Source organism: Lycium barbarum, chromosome 11 (genome assembly GCF_019175385.1).
Source record: "Lycium barbarum isolate Lr01 chromosome 11, ASM1917538v2, whole genome shotgun sequence".
NCBI lineage: Eukaryota > Viridiplantae > Streptophyta > Magnoliopsida > Solanales > Solanaceae > Lycium > Lycium barbarum.
In genome coordinates this window covers 13,413,373-13,425,686 of record NC_083347.1, presented here as the reverse complement: position 1 = coordinate 13,425,686, position 12,314 = coordinate 13,413,373, and the positions used below count along the sequence as shown (strand labels likewise).

The 12,314-nt window shown below is 32.0% G+C and overlaps 1 long non-coding RNA gene across 2 annotated transcripts in view; it reads right to left on the bottom strand.

Moving 5' to 3' along the window:
* Positions 1-10,450: 10,450 nt before the first annotated feature.
* Positions 10,451-12,314, bottom strand: part of LOC132618174 (uncharacterized) — a 6,619-nt gene continuing 4,755 nt past the window's right edge. For both annotated transcript variants that reach the window (XR_009574015.1, XR_009574016.1), the window contains exons 2-3: positions 10,916-11,364; positions 10,451-10,827 (exon numbers count right to left, since the gene is read on the bottom strand). This is a non-coding gene — a long non-coding RNA (uncharacterized LOC132618174). The remainder of the gene's footprint in view (positions 10,828-10,915; positions 11,365-12,314) is intronic.

Here is a 12,314-nt window from a genome sequence, read left to right as displayed (position 1 = left end):
GAATAAATATTTCTGAAACATGTATCTTTAGAAACTTATTAATAAGACATGAATAAAAATTACTTAATAAGATATACTAGACTATTAGTAATAATTTCCTACACTTTAAACATAATTTAATTTAATTTTATTAAAAGATATAAAAATATTTTTAAATATTAATTAACACTTTTTTTTAATATTTTGTTAAATTCTACAATAACCAAATGTGGAAGTAAAATTTAATCATACCTTATATCTGAAATTTTTTCTTCGAATGAAATAAATAAAAAATCTTACCGTAAATATTTATTATTTTATGCTTATATAAATGGAGTAGTAATGATCGGCTCCACGCAAAGTATCACTACATCATTGAGGACCCCACGCATGACTTCTTATGGCTTAAATAAATGCCCGCAAAATGAATTTTAATCTCCAATAAGTAACATGTTTCTAAATTTAATTATTTATAAGTATGAATTTCAAATAAATAAAAAGGATTTACTAAACATATATTATTAATGTAGAACTAAATTTTGTCAAATGAAAAAGGAACACTGTGTAGCCCCTGCATAAAGCAAATTAACAGTTAAATGAGGAAGCACCAAAATGATATAAAATAAAACAAAGTAGTAATTTATTTGAACTGTAGTTCGTATATTGCAGTTCTCAGCATTAGAAAATAGCCAAAATTGTCAGTTGTAATTGCAAAGTAGAGTGGAGCCCATATGGCCAAAAAGCATTTGTCAAATGGCTGCAAAAGCGTGTGAAGTAAAGAAATCAAGCGGGCCCATACTTTTAAAAGGCGTAGTACCTAAGCGTGTGAAGTAAAGAAATCAAGCGGGCCATACTTTTAAAAGGAATAGTACCTTATCCATACTTTTGAACTTATTTATGTAAATGCCATGCGGACGACGACGATCCTGATTCTCACCCATTCTTTTATTATAATAGAAATGTCTAGAAGTACTCTAGTTAGGTATTTGGAAGAAATAAAATTAACTAAATATTTTTTGACAAATAACTGTAATATTTTATTCACTATGTATTCTGTACAAAGCAAAAGAAAACCAGAAATTTACGCTCAAAATTGGCCCATCCTTCGTAACGTCATAAGTTTGTTACTTTTCCCATAAAAATCAAGTAACTAGTGAAATTTGTTTTAAAAATAGTGATTTTTTTTCCTAAGCTTCTTCCAACTTTTGGAAAATATGAATTTTTTTTTTTTTGCTCATTTGTTCTCCATATTATGGCTTCTTCTCAATTTTTTTTTTCTCAAGAGCGTATTGTTTTTTAAGCTCAATCTTAGTAGTTAGTTATTTTCATTGTTCCTATTATGTAATAGTGGTAAGCTTGAATCTTTTCATTTTTCTTATTTCTGGTGTGTTTCTTAAGTTAAGCTTTTGGATTTATGAGGTTATACAAGTTAAGGTTTATTGTCTGGTTGAATTTTTTTTCCAAAAAGCTGGAAAAAGAAATGAAAATATTTTTTTGGCTTTATACTTGTATTTTCAAATTGTTTCTGTTAATTTTGTCTTCCTTGTTAGTTTTAGTCACAGTTCCTATTGGTCTTTAGTTTTTTTTATTTTTTTATCATTGTTTGAGTCATTTTATTCAAAGAAAATGTATGTCGTTTATCCTTTAAAAGAGAAATCACATAGCATAACATACTTAATCATGTTGCATCCTTTATTTCATTATGACCACAAAGAATGTAACCCGAAATCTTAATAAATTTCTTGTAGTATTATCATTTCTTCTTTTTTCTAAAATAAATGAACTCCTCACTTTTTATTTTAATTTAAAAAACTATACAAAGGTTGAATATTTGAAGCAATATGTTACACAGATCAAAGTAAATAAATAAAAGAAGCGCAAAAGATCATCCTTAAATAGAATACCCTTGAAATAGAATTAGGAGATTTTTTTTTTTTAAACTTTATGACTCGTACAATCTCGTTTGTAAACTTTGAGTTTGCAACATTATCAATTGAAGTTTGAAACCTATTTTATAATTTATGTCCACTTTTGTCTTACAAAGTTCAATAGTTAAAAGGAAAAAAAAAATCCAGACCATTAGCTTGCCCAACCCTCCCAAGCCCGGATAATCCATAATTGTGTGTGAGAGTGAGTTGGGACAGAGTCTTTCCCGAAACAACCCAACCCCTAATCCGACCCCTTAAAGACAATTTTACTCCAAACAACTCGACCCTAGTCCGACCCCTTAATGACAGTTCGATCTAAACTCGATATGGAATTGCATCTTTGCTAGTTCAAATTCACATGAAATGTTGATTAAGGTCAAATAGTTGTGTTATGAATGGACATTTTGCATTTTTTTTAAGGAACTGTGGTCCACTAAAATTGTGTTTCATATTTGAGTGTCGCATTCTAGAAAATTTGTACTTATATGGAAAATCATGTTTCAAGATTGTGTTTAACTTATAGAAATCAGAGCTCATTTATACATCTTCTAAATTATATTACAGACTTGCTAATTTATACATATCTTACGAACAACCACATTCATTTGGTAACAAACCAAAAATGATTATTATCTTTCAAACTCAAAGTGTTTATTTATTTGAGACTTTTGATGAATATACTTGATTAGCTCCACTTGTTTCTCTGATAGGCTGTAGAGATATTATGGCACGTAGAATTTTAAAAGTTGATTGGATTCTTGAAATTTGTTTGCAATTCATATTCGACCAATACTTTAGTTCTCTTTCTTTAGCTTTGAAGTTGTTTATTTCTGCTATGTAGAAGCACCATGATTTCGATATGGTTGTTGAATTGTCAACTTGTATTATAGTTCAAATGATGAGTAGCTCTAGGGCTTCTAGAAGTCTTAAGAGGAAGAAACATCACATTTACGTTTATCACTGCTTTTGCTTTTGTTTTAGTACTAATGAAATTTTGATGTTGTCAGTGTTTATAAAGAAGATCCTTAACCAAACTTGGAAACACAATTTAAGTTATCGCAAAAGACTAAAACAATCCCTGAGCGAATCACTAGATGGTTCCAAATATAGAGGTATAAGGACCAAAGAAAAGGGAAACCAAAAATAGGTAAAAAAAAGAACATGACCAGTTTGGTTAGAAAACAAATAAATAATGAAGACGAATGAGAAAACAACTAATTCTTTTCTCTTTAATGTATGGTTCAGGAGCTCAATTTTTTTGCAGAGAAATAAAATGAATGACACTTATGTTTATCTATCACTTCTATAATTTGAAAAGTATAAGATGTCTAAATGTATAAGTCAGGGTAGAAAGAAGAATTTAGAAGACTTGGTTAGTACTATCTTAATGTATTTTGTATAGAAGATGAATGACACTTATGTTTATCTATCACTTCTATAATTTGAAAGTGATTTTCCTCAGTGCACCATATTAAGGGCCTTGAGGTGACCTCCTCTTCTTATCACAAGTCTTGGAAGAAAAACGTCTATTTTACAATCAAGTCCATGACCCAAAAGATAAGTTTTTTAAATTCTCACATTTCCGCTTAAATTTATTTATGACATGGAAGTTAAGTTTACTTTTACTTGATCAAGGACAATAAGAATTTGTTGCAGAGTTAGGCCCTTTATATCCGAAAAACCTGATATGAAGTCCACATTAGATTATATCGGAGAAAATAGAGATATCATGATTCTTTATCCTCGTAAGCATGGGAAAGATGCTAGGAAGATTTTCACTTTCAACATGGTCTTTGAAACTAAACTAGCTCAACGTATGTCTTCTTTCTCGGCTCATTCTAGCACCTTCTCTCTTTTTTATTTATAATAAGTAGCACATTTTCTTCTCTTTATTATGACTATTTGTCACGACCCAATTCACGAGTCGTGGTGGCACCTACACTATCCCCCCGAGTAGGCGAACCACATTCCCAATAATAAGTTAAATAAGCGGAAAATAAAAGAGGAAGAAGTTATCAAGTCTTAAATACTTATCATCACTAGAAATGTCACGACATCCCCAAAATCTGATCAAAGGGTACAAGAGCGCTAAACATAGTCTGGAATAAAAGTTTGAAAATACTCGAAGGCTACATACTGTCTGTCGAATAAAAAAAAAACAGAATTAAATAAGAGGGTCCTTTAGGGGCCACGAATGACCAAGTAGCTCACCCTGAATGACCAAAAGATGTCACCCTCGCGTATCAGCCACGAGGTGTAGAACTGGAGCCTGGATCGTACTCTGCACTCAACAAAAAGTGCAGCAAGAGTAATATCAGTACAACACTAGTACCGGTAAGCTTCATAGGCCGACAATGATTAGATACCGCATGAAGAAGTGGAGACTAACAAGTAGCACATAGAGCAAACAGGTATGGTCACGTATCGTATACAAGTAAAAGTGTAAAGGAATCATGAAATCAACCAAGACAGATATATTCACCAAATGATCAGTCAAAGGTATGAGTGGATGAATGCAATGCAATGCAACAATCACCTTTCTCACTTCACTCTCGTACACACATGCTAAGGGCAGTGCCTCAAAGCCATGACCCATGGGGGGACTCACGAAGTCCATGTACCACTCGTGCTCTCCGGCAGAAACCTCGGAGGCTATCAATTACTCTTAATCTCTGGCAAAGACCTCGGAGTATCTCTATTACTCTCAATCTCCGACAAAGACCTCGGAGTCTCTCTGTCACTCTCAATCTCTGGCAAGGACCTTGGAGTCTCTTAATCACTCACCTCACCATCAGGACAACATAAGAATAATATGCAAAACATGCCATGCATGCTATCAGTCTCAACAATATCGCCAATATACAATCAACAAGTACAAGTCATGTTACTGTTCACGGTTCAATTATCAATATACCACTTCCCTTCCATGTGATGAGTCAGCTAGTATATGACAGAGATACAAATAGGTGATAATCACATAAAACAACACATATGACGACAAGCCCACATAATAGCTGACAGAACCAACCTAATTGGAATTCACCTCCACTTCATGCCCGAAGGCCTATCATGCTATCCCCGTCACTTTCTACAACTATATACGATTCTCTAATCAGAGTCTAACTAAAGTAGACCGTAACCTACCTCAATGCAGAGCGAGTGCCACGAACAATCAAACTAATGGCTTTCCTTTGCATAGAGCCTCTAAACGATCAAAATTTATCAAATATGCGATCTACATTAGAATACGAATCTAAAGACACCCATATTACTATACTTATATTCGAAACCCCAAACAACCTTAAAAAAATGACCACGACCTTCAAGGGCAAGACTGGAATTTTATTAGAAAATCATATCACTCATCCGAAGGGTCATATATCCAGAAAATTAGTCAATTTCCTTCATAAATGGATTCTCAATCATTAATTCTCATTTCGTAAGACTAGAGCTCAAAATCTTCCTTACAACAAAATCTTATCTTAGGATAAAAATCTCACTTTTGACATCTCCAATACCATGAATTTAAAGGTGTTCATATAATCCAATACCATAATACTCACTTACATATACCCTATATATTAGAATTGAAGTGCAACATGATAACGTGTGAAAAAGAAATTCCGATCACTGTAGCCTAAATTACAAAACAGTAACTTAGCAAATTTGTAGAAACCCTTTAGGCTTAATACCTAGATGGACCCTTAAACTTGACATGTTTTGTAAGATAGGCATATAAACTTACAAGGTGACCAGATAGACACTTAAACTTACTCAAAGTGTATTTTTCAAGTTTTTCAGTTGTTTTGAAAACAAAAACTATATTTTTCAAACACTCACAATTTTCATGGCCAAACAAGCCCTAAATTATCACAAAATATTTTTTTTAAAATGCAAAAATAAGGCAAACGCATATACATGAGACTATAAATGTGCACTTAAACCAATAAATACTCGCTAATCGCAATTTTGCAGCTTTCAATTAACTCAATTTTTTTTTTTACACTTGAATAATTAAAAAACAATAACTTTAACCAATAATAATCCTTAAAAAAAGAAATTTCAAATTAAGAAAACTGTAAAGCCGAGAAGAAAATCCTTAAAAAAAATAAATTTCTTAATTTGAAATTTCTTTTTTTAAGGATTTTTATTGGTTAAAGTTATTGTTTTTTAATTATTCAAGTGTAAAAAAAAAATCCGAGTTAATTGAAAGCTGCAAAATTGCGATTAGCGAGTATTTATTGGTTTAAGTGCACATTTATAGTCTCATGTATATGCGTTTGCCTTATTTTTGCATTTTAAAAAAAATATTTTGTGATATATTTAGGGCTTGTTTGGCCATGAAAATTGTGAGTGTTTGAAAAATATAGTTTTTATTTTCAAAACAACTGGAAAACTTGAAAAATACACTTTGAGTAAGTTTAAGTATCTATCTGGTCACCTTGTAAGTTTATATGCCTATCTTACAAAACATGTCAAGTTTAAGGGTCTATCTAGGTATTAAGCCAACCCTTTAATCATTACTCCTATCATCATTATCCAATGAATAGTAATCATTACATTATCATTAGCCCTCACATAATTTTGTAATTATTATGTCATCCTAAATCAACAAATTCTCACCATTCAAGTACGTAATTGAAAACCGTGTAATGACCCCTAGAATCTTATTTCATTCCACAAAACACTAATAATGCTTCAACAATTACCTAATAATACCATTAACATTAAACCTTTGTCCTTCATAATCATTTACACATCATCTGCATCTCAATCGTTGAAATTATAATTGGCTAATCATTAGATATTTAAGTGAAAGGACCCAAGGTAAGAAGATTACCTGATTTCTCTAAATAAATTTTGGTCTACAACGAGGAATCCTTCAGTGGTTGCTGCCGTTCATTGTGTACCCAAACTGTTTCTTGAAACTTTGACGTTCTCTTTTAATATATTAATCCTACCCCATTAAAATCACTCCTATTTATGGGCCATGTAATGTAGGGTACTAAATGACTTGCAGACTTAGCCCATTAATCACCAATTAAATCAATTGTCCAAAATAACCTTTTCACTCAACCGCTATGCCAAAGGTGAAAATTGGTCAACTTAGTCGATTACATTATTCACCGACTTATACTTTGTATGTGCGAAACTCATATTCCTATATATATACTATTCACACACATTAAATAAATATATTTCAAAAAAAATACCCGCCAATTAAATCACCATGCCACCAATTCCTGCAAGTCAAAATACCTTTTAAAAATACGGAAAGGTTACTATAGCGAAAAAGAGTCCAAAGGTGCTAAACTACCAAATGGGTCGTTACACTGTTTGTGCATAATATCTTAGAAATCTATCTTTTACTTGTTGTTCTTGAAAAATGAGTTCAAGATGCCTTATTTTATCTATCATGATATTGTGTTTGTGGAGTATTCTATTATTTTTTTATATTTGCAGGACAAATATACGTGGACACTTAGCAGTTGGTTAGATCCGTCCTTGATAGTTTTAATGTTTGTATTTTTGCTAACCGACAAACTAGATCAAGAAAGACATACACCATGATATTTAAGTGATATAAGATATGTCAATTGTTCTATGAGATAAAATCGGTTGTTATAGTATTCATTAGCTATGTCTTACAACTATATATTGTTCATGCTTTCAGAGTGGACCAGACTTGACAAAGAGGGGACATGAGATGTAAATTATCGTGCTTTGCGTAGTTTGTTCAGCACAAAAGATAGAAAGGACATGATAGAATATGAAATGGGAGTCCAAATAATTGAGATATTTAATGAACAAGTGAGAGATCTCTTAGTCATCGATGGAGCTAACAGGCGATATTCTTTACATGTATATATAATGAATTATATAGTAGCATGCTCACCTAAACAAGAAGTAACTTTTATTTTATGGTTTAACCTTAACATTCCATACATTGGATATACAAAATAATTTTCAACTGAATGGCCTGAACGTACCTGATGCGAGTTTGATTCTTCAGTCTTAGGTTCAAGTTGAGGGGTAGGAATCTGAAAAATGCAAGAAATATAATTAAAGAAACTAAAAGTAATAATTAAAAATTTAATATCAAGATGAAAGCTAACCGTTCCAACTCCTAAGGGTATTCCTAAATCAGTTTTGTGATGATTTGCTCATCTAATTAAGCTTACAGTTTTGTCGAAATGCTAATGTTTTCTATTTTAGTATATTTTTTTTTATAGATCAGACATTTGATAAATCGTTGATTTAATTGTCTTATTTAGCTATTTCACAAGCATTAGACACCATATGTACTATGTTAATAGGACGAGGCTATTTTTTCCTTATTCATTAGTGTGATCTAGTTAAGCGAGCAGTTTAGGTGCTCTCAATACTGCAAGCTTTAACACAATTTTGTGGTGATTTGATCATTTCTTATAAGCATATTTTAGTATATTATTTGTTTGTTTTATATAGATCTGACACTTGATCGAACAAAAAATGTGCAGTTCATCCAGTTTAAACTTAATTTGATACTATATTCTAGCTATTAATATGAAGTGATTGTCAGTAAAAAAAAAATATATGAAATGATGTATTGAATTTGGTTTCTGTTGTCGATGCCACTCGATTCGGTCCTGATTCATGCTACTAAATACTTTGCCTTTTTAGTACAAAATTAGGAGTTCTCTCTAAGCAAAGATTCTCGTAGTCATACCCAGTGTTTTAAAAGGCGGGGGCGAAAGGCGGAGCGTTTTACATACGCCTCGACGAGGCGTAAGCCTTGAGACACGGGGCGTAAGCCCCATGAATATTTAATTTTTAGTATTTCTTAAAATAATATAATTACAATAAATATTTTTAAATAGGTAAAATTACATTAAAAAATAAAAGAAAGCTGTAAATAAATGAAATATATATATATATATATATATATATATATATATATATATATATATATATATATATATATATATATATATGTATATGTGTGTGTGTGAGCGCGCGCGCGCTTGATCCTCACAAAAAAATGATCAAAGCCCATTATACACCGCCTATAACTTGTAATTATATATAACATAATTTTACAAGTATAAACAATACAATGAAATAAAAGCTATTATGAAATGCAAAACAATTCTAACATTTTAACTTTCAAACACGGAAAAAAACACAGTTTCTTAAAACACTATTACTATCATACTATTCATTTTATCTCCCTATAAGCAAATAATCTATAAAATTTATCAATATTACAATTAAAACATAACTTCTTCATGAACAAAAAATAAAATTATATGATAATTCTGATACATAGGACTTATGACCAATGACAAGTGAAAATGTACAATTCCGCTATGTGTTTTTTTTTTAAAAATAAGTGATATTCACCCTCACGACGTTCTCAAATAGTAAATATCCAATACTACGACTTGTTATATGAGTTACACCCAATCTTCTATTTCTATAGATGAAAAACTATTAAGTATCATTATTTTGTTAAACAATTATGAGGGTGAATGATTTTAATTAAGGAATTTAAAATATAATTTGTGTAAGAACTGTTACGCGAGCCCTGGGCATTGGGCGTGTTTAGGGCGTACGGTTGGGCGCTTAGGGCATAAGCCTCATAGGAACTAAGCCCCAGGGCTTTTTGCCACTGCCCTGCCCCAAGGCGAGCCCTGGGGCGAGTCCTGACACTGCCTTTTAAAACAATGGTCATACCTTTTAATAGAAACGGATCAAGAATTTTAAATATATCAGCCAGGAAATTCCACTTGAAAACTTTGAATTTAAGGGAGCTGACATCTACATACAGAGCATTAATCACTCGTTGTCTCAAGGGAATGATATAGAACAATTTTAGTTATTAACTTCTTAAAATTTTGAATAATACTACCTTAACTCAATTCCTTAAAAGTCTTTTTGAAAGTCACTTAAAATTTATTTGTATGCAATTAGGTGTAACTACACAAGTTTGACATGTTTATGGACATGATACTGGGTGTAACTGAGAGTAGACATTTAAATCGGGTCAAGGACAAGTCAACCCTACCAGTCCCGTTTCCGACCTAGATCGAACTATCTTGATGGTAGCAAGGTAACATATGAGAGTATGTGGACAGTTGCTATTAACTCTCAATATGGCTCTTCATAGTCCTTTTACCGCTCTTCATTGCCATCATAGCTCTTCATTAGTATTATTTATTAGCACAATAAATTAATAAAAAGTTATAAGATAGGGAAAAAGAACCAAGGAAATGTTATATTTCTATTGGAAATTGAATGGAGTTTGTAACTGGAAGATAAAAAAGACCACTTCCTATTTATCTAATTCTGTTTAATGAAAGGTAAGTTTATTTTTTTAAGAAGGTGGTCACTTAATTTTTAAGGGACATTTTAGTGCTGCCGCTGATCAACTTTATTTGTTTAAATAAAACTTTATTATTTATTTAATTAAATTTTAATTTATTGTAGGGGCAAAATGGTAATCTAAATTTGAAGGTAGGAGCTTCCTACTTTTAGTATAATATGATGTAGATAGATAAATATGTGACAACTACACTTATTTATGTGTATTGTTTTATAGAAATAGATCTGACGTAAAAAATTAAACCTAAATATCAACAATCTTGTGAAACTTTACAAATGAAGTAGTTTATATCAAATAACACTTGAAACATAGTGTTTCAGTGTATTGAAGAACATCTTCTTTCAAGCCCCTGTCAATCCAATCTTTTTTTTCGCAATTTTGCAACGCTCTTCATCACTGAAACACTTGAAATTGGAGAGCCTAAGTCTTAGGTCACTCTCAAACCAAATACCTGGATAGTTGTCATTAGGATTATGAATAGCATCGTCTCCAAACATAATTTTATTGCTAAAAAGACCAGCTTTGTTCAAAGCATATATTGCTTTGCCAACTTCCCTACCAAATAAAAAAAAAAAGGAAATAAAATTTCAATAATAATATAATGACATATTAGAAATAGATTTAGATTATTCAAAAGGCTTACCTAAAAAGGTCTTTTGGGCCCTCAACCAACCTAAGAGTAGTTTCTGATTCTTCGTGCCAGGAATGTTTACCTTTGTGATTGAATAAGATCTTCAATCCATTAGCATCAAACTTGGATAATGGTTTAGTAATACCATAATATCCTTTTTTTTTTTTTTGCCCTTTTTCCTTCTGTTTTGATAAATGCTTTAATGAAGTGGACACAAGCAAGGAATGAGCAATCTTTTCCTATTGCTTTTACTTTTATTTTTGTATCTTCAAGTTGTTGGACAAAGCCTTTGGCAACATTCTTGTTTTGAAATATGAACACAGTCACATCTTTCTTGATACCAAATCCGGTCAAGATTCCTCTGCACACTCCTTTATATATAGTTCCTGAAAGACAAGCTCCAATTTCAAGATGTTTCTCCTTGTCGGTAAGTTGTACTAGCGAACGATTAGCCATAGCAGCTGAGACAGTGATGTAACTGATGTTAGCTCTCGAGAACTCAAAAGAAAACAAACAAACAACTATAAGAATGAAAAACTAATTAAAAGAGTGCAGGGTTGGACTAGTGTTCGTGGCCTCCACGAAAATAGTTCGTGTCAACGAACTCGTTGAAGTGGATTATGATGTGTGGAGGTCATTTTTACGAACCTACTTCGAGGCCACGAACTAGCAAAAGTTCTGAGCCCTTAAATGTTATAACTCACTGCCCGACTCCACGAACATCGTTCGTGTCCACGAACTAGTTAAACTGGACTGATGTGTTGAGTTTGTTTTCTAACGAACCTATTTTGTGGCCACAAAGTGGCAAAAGTGTTGAGCCCTTAAATTTTATAACTCACTAGCCAAGCCCACGAACATAGTTCGTGTCATTGAACTGGAAAAATACTACTTATTAGTGAACAAAGAACCAAAAATTGAACCTTAAAGTCACAACATGAATCATCAACTTCAGTCATTCTCTTTTTCCATTTCAAAATCAACAACTCATATACCAAAGTTTAAATCTTCATTAGTACCAAAACAATCACACCAATATTACCTATCTACCCCAGTCATTACAAAAAATAAAGTAACCCTCCCCCCAAACACAAAAATATGTATTGTCCCCAATGCAATCATAATAAGCATAACAGGAGGGTACAAAAAAACTCCCGATGTTCAAGCCAAAACAGTAGCCTAGACTCAACATCACACCATTTTAAACTGTTTGTTCAAATATAACTCACAAGCATTTACCTACCAAAATACCAACATGTTATACAAACTTTCAGTGCAAACTCTTGTGGTCAAGTCCGAAATATTTCATTTTGACACAAGTTTCAAAGCCTCTAATATCAGTCAAGTGAAAAGCACATCATAAACTAGACCGACTTAATCACACTTCTAATAGTTTTATGCTCAACATCATACT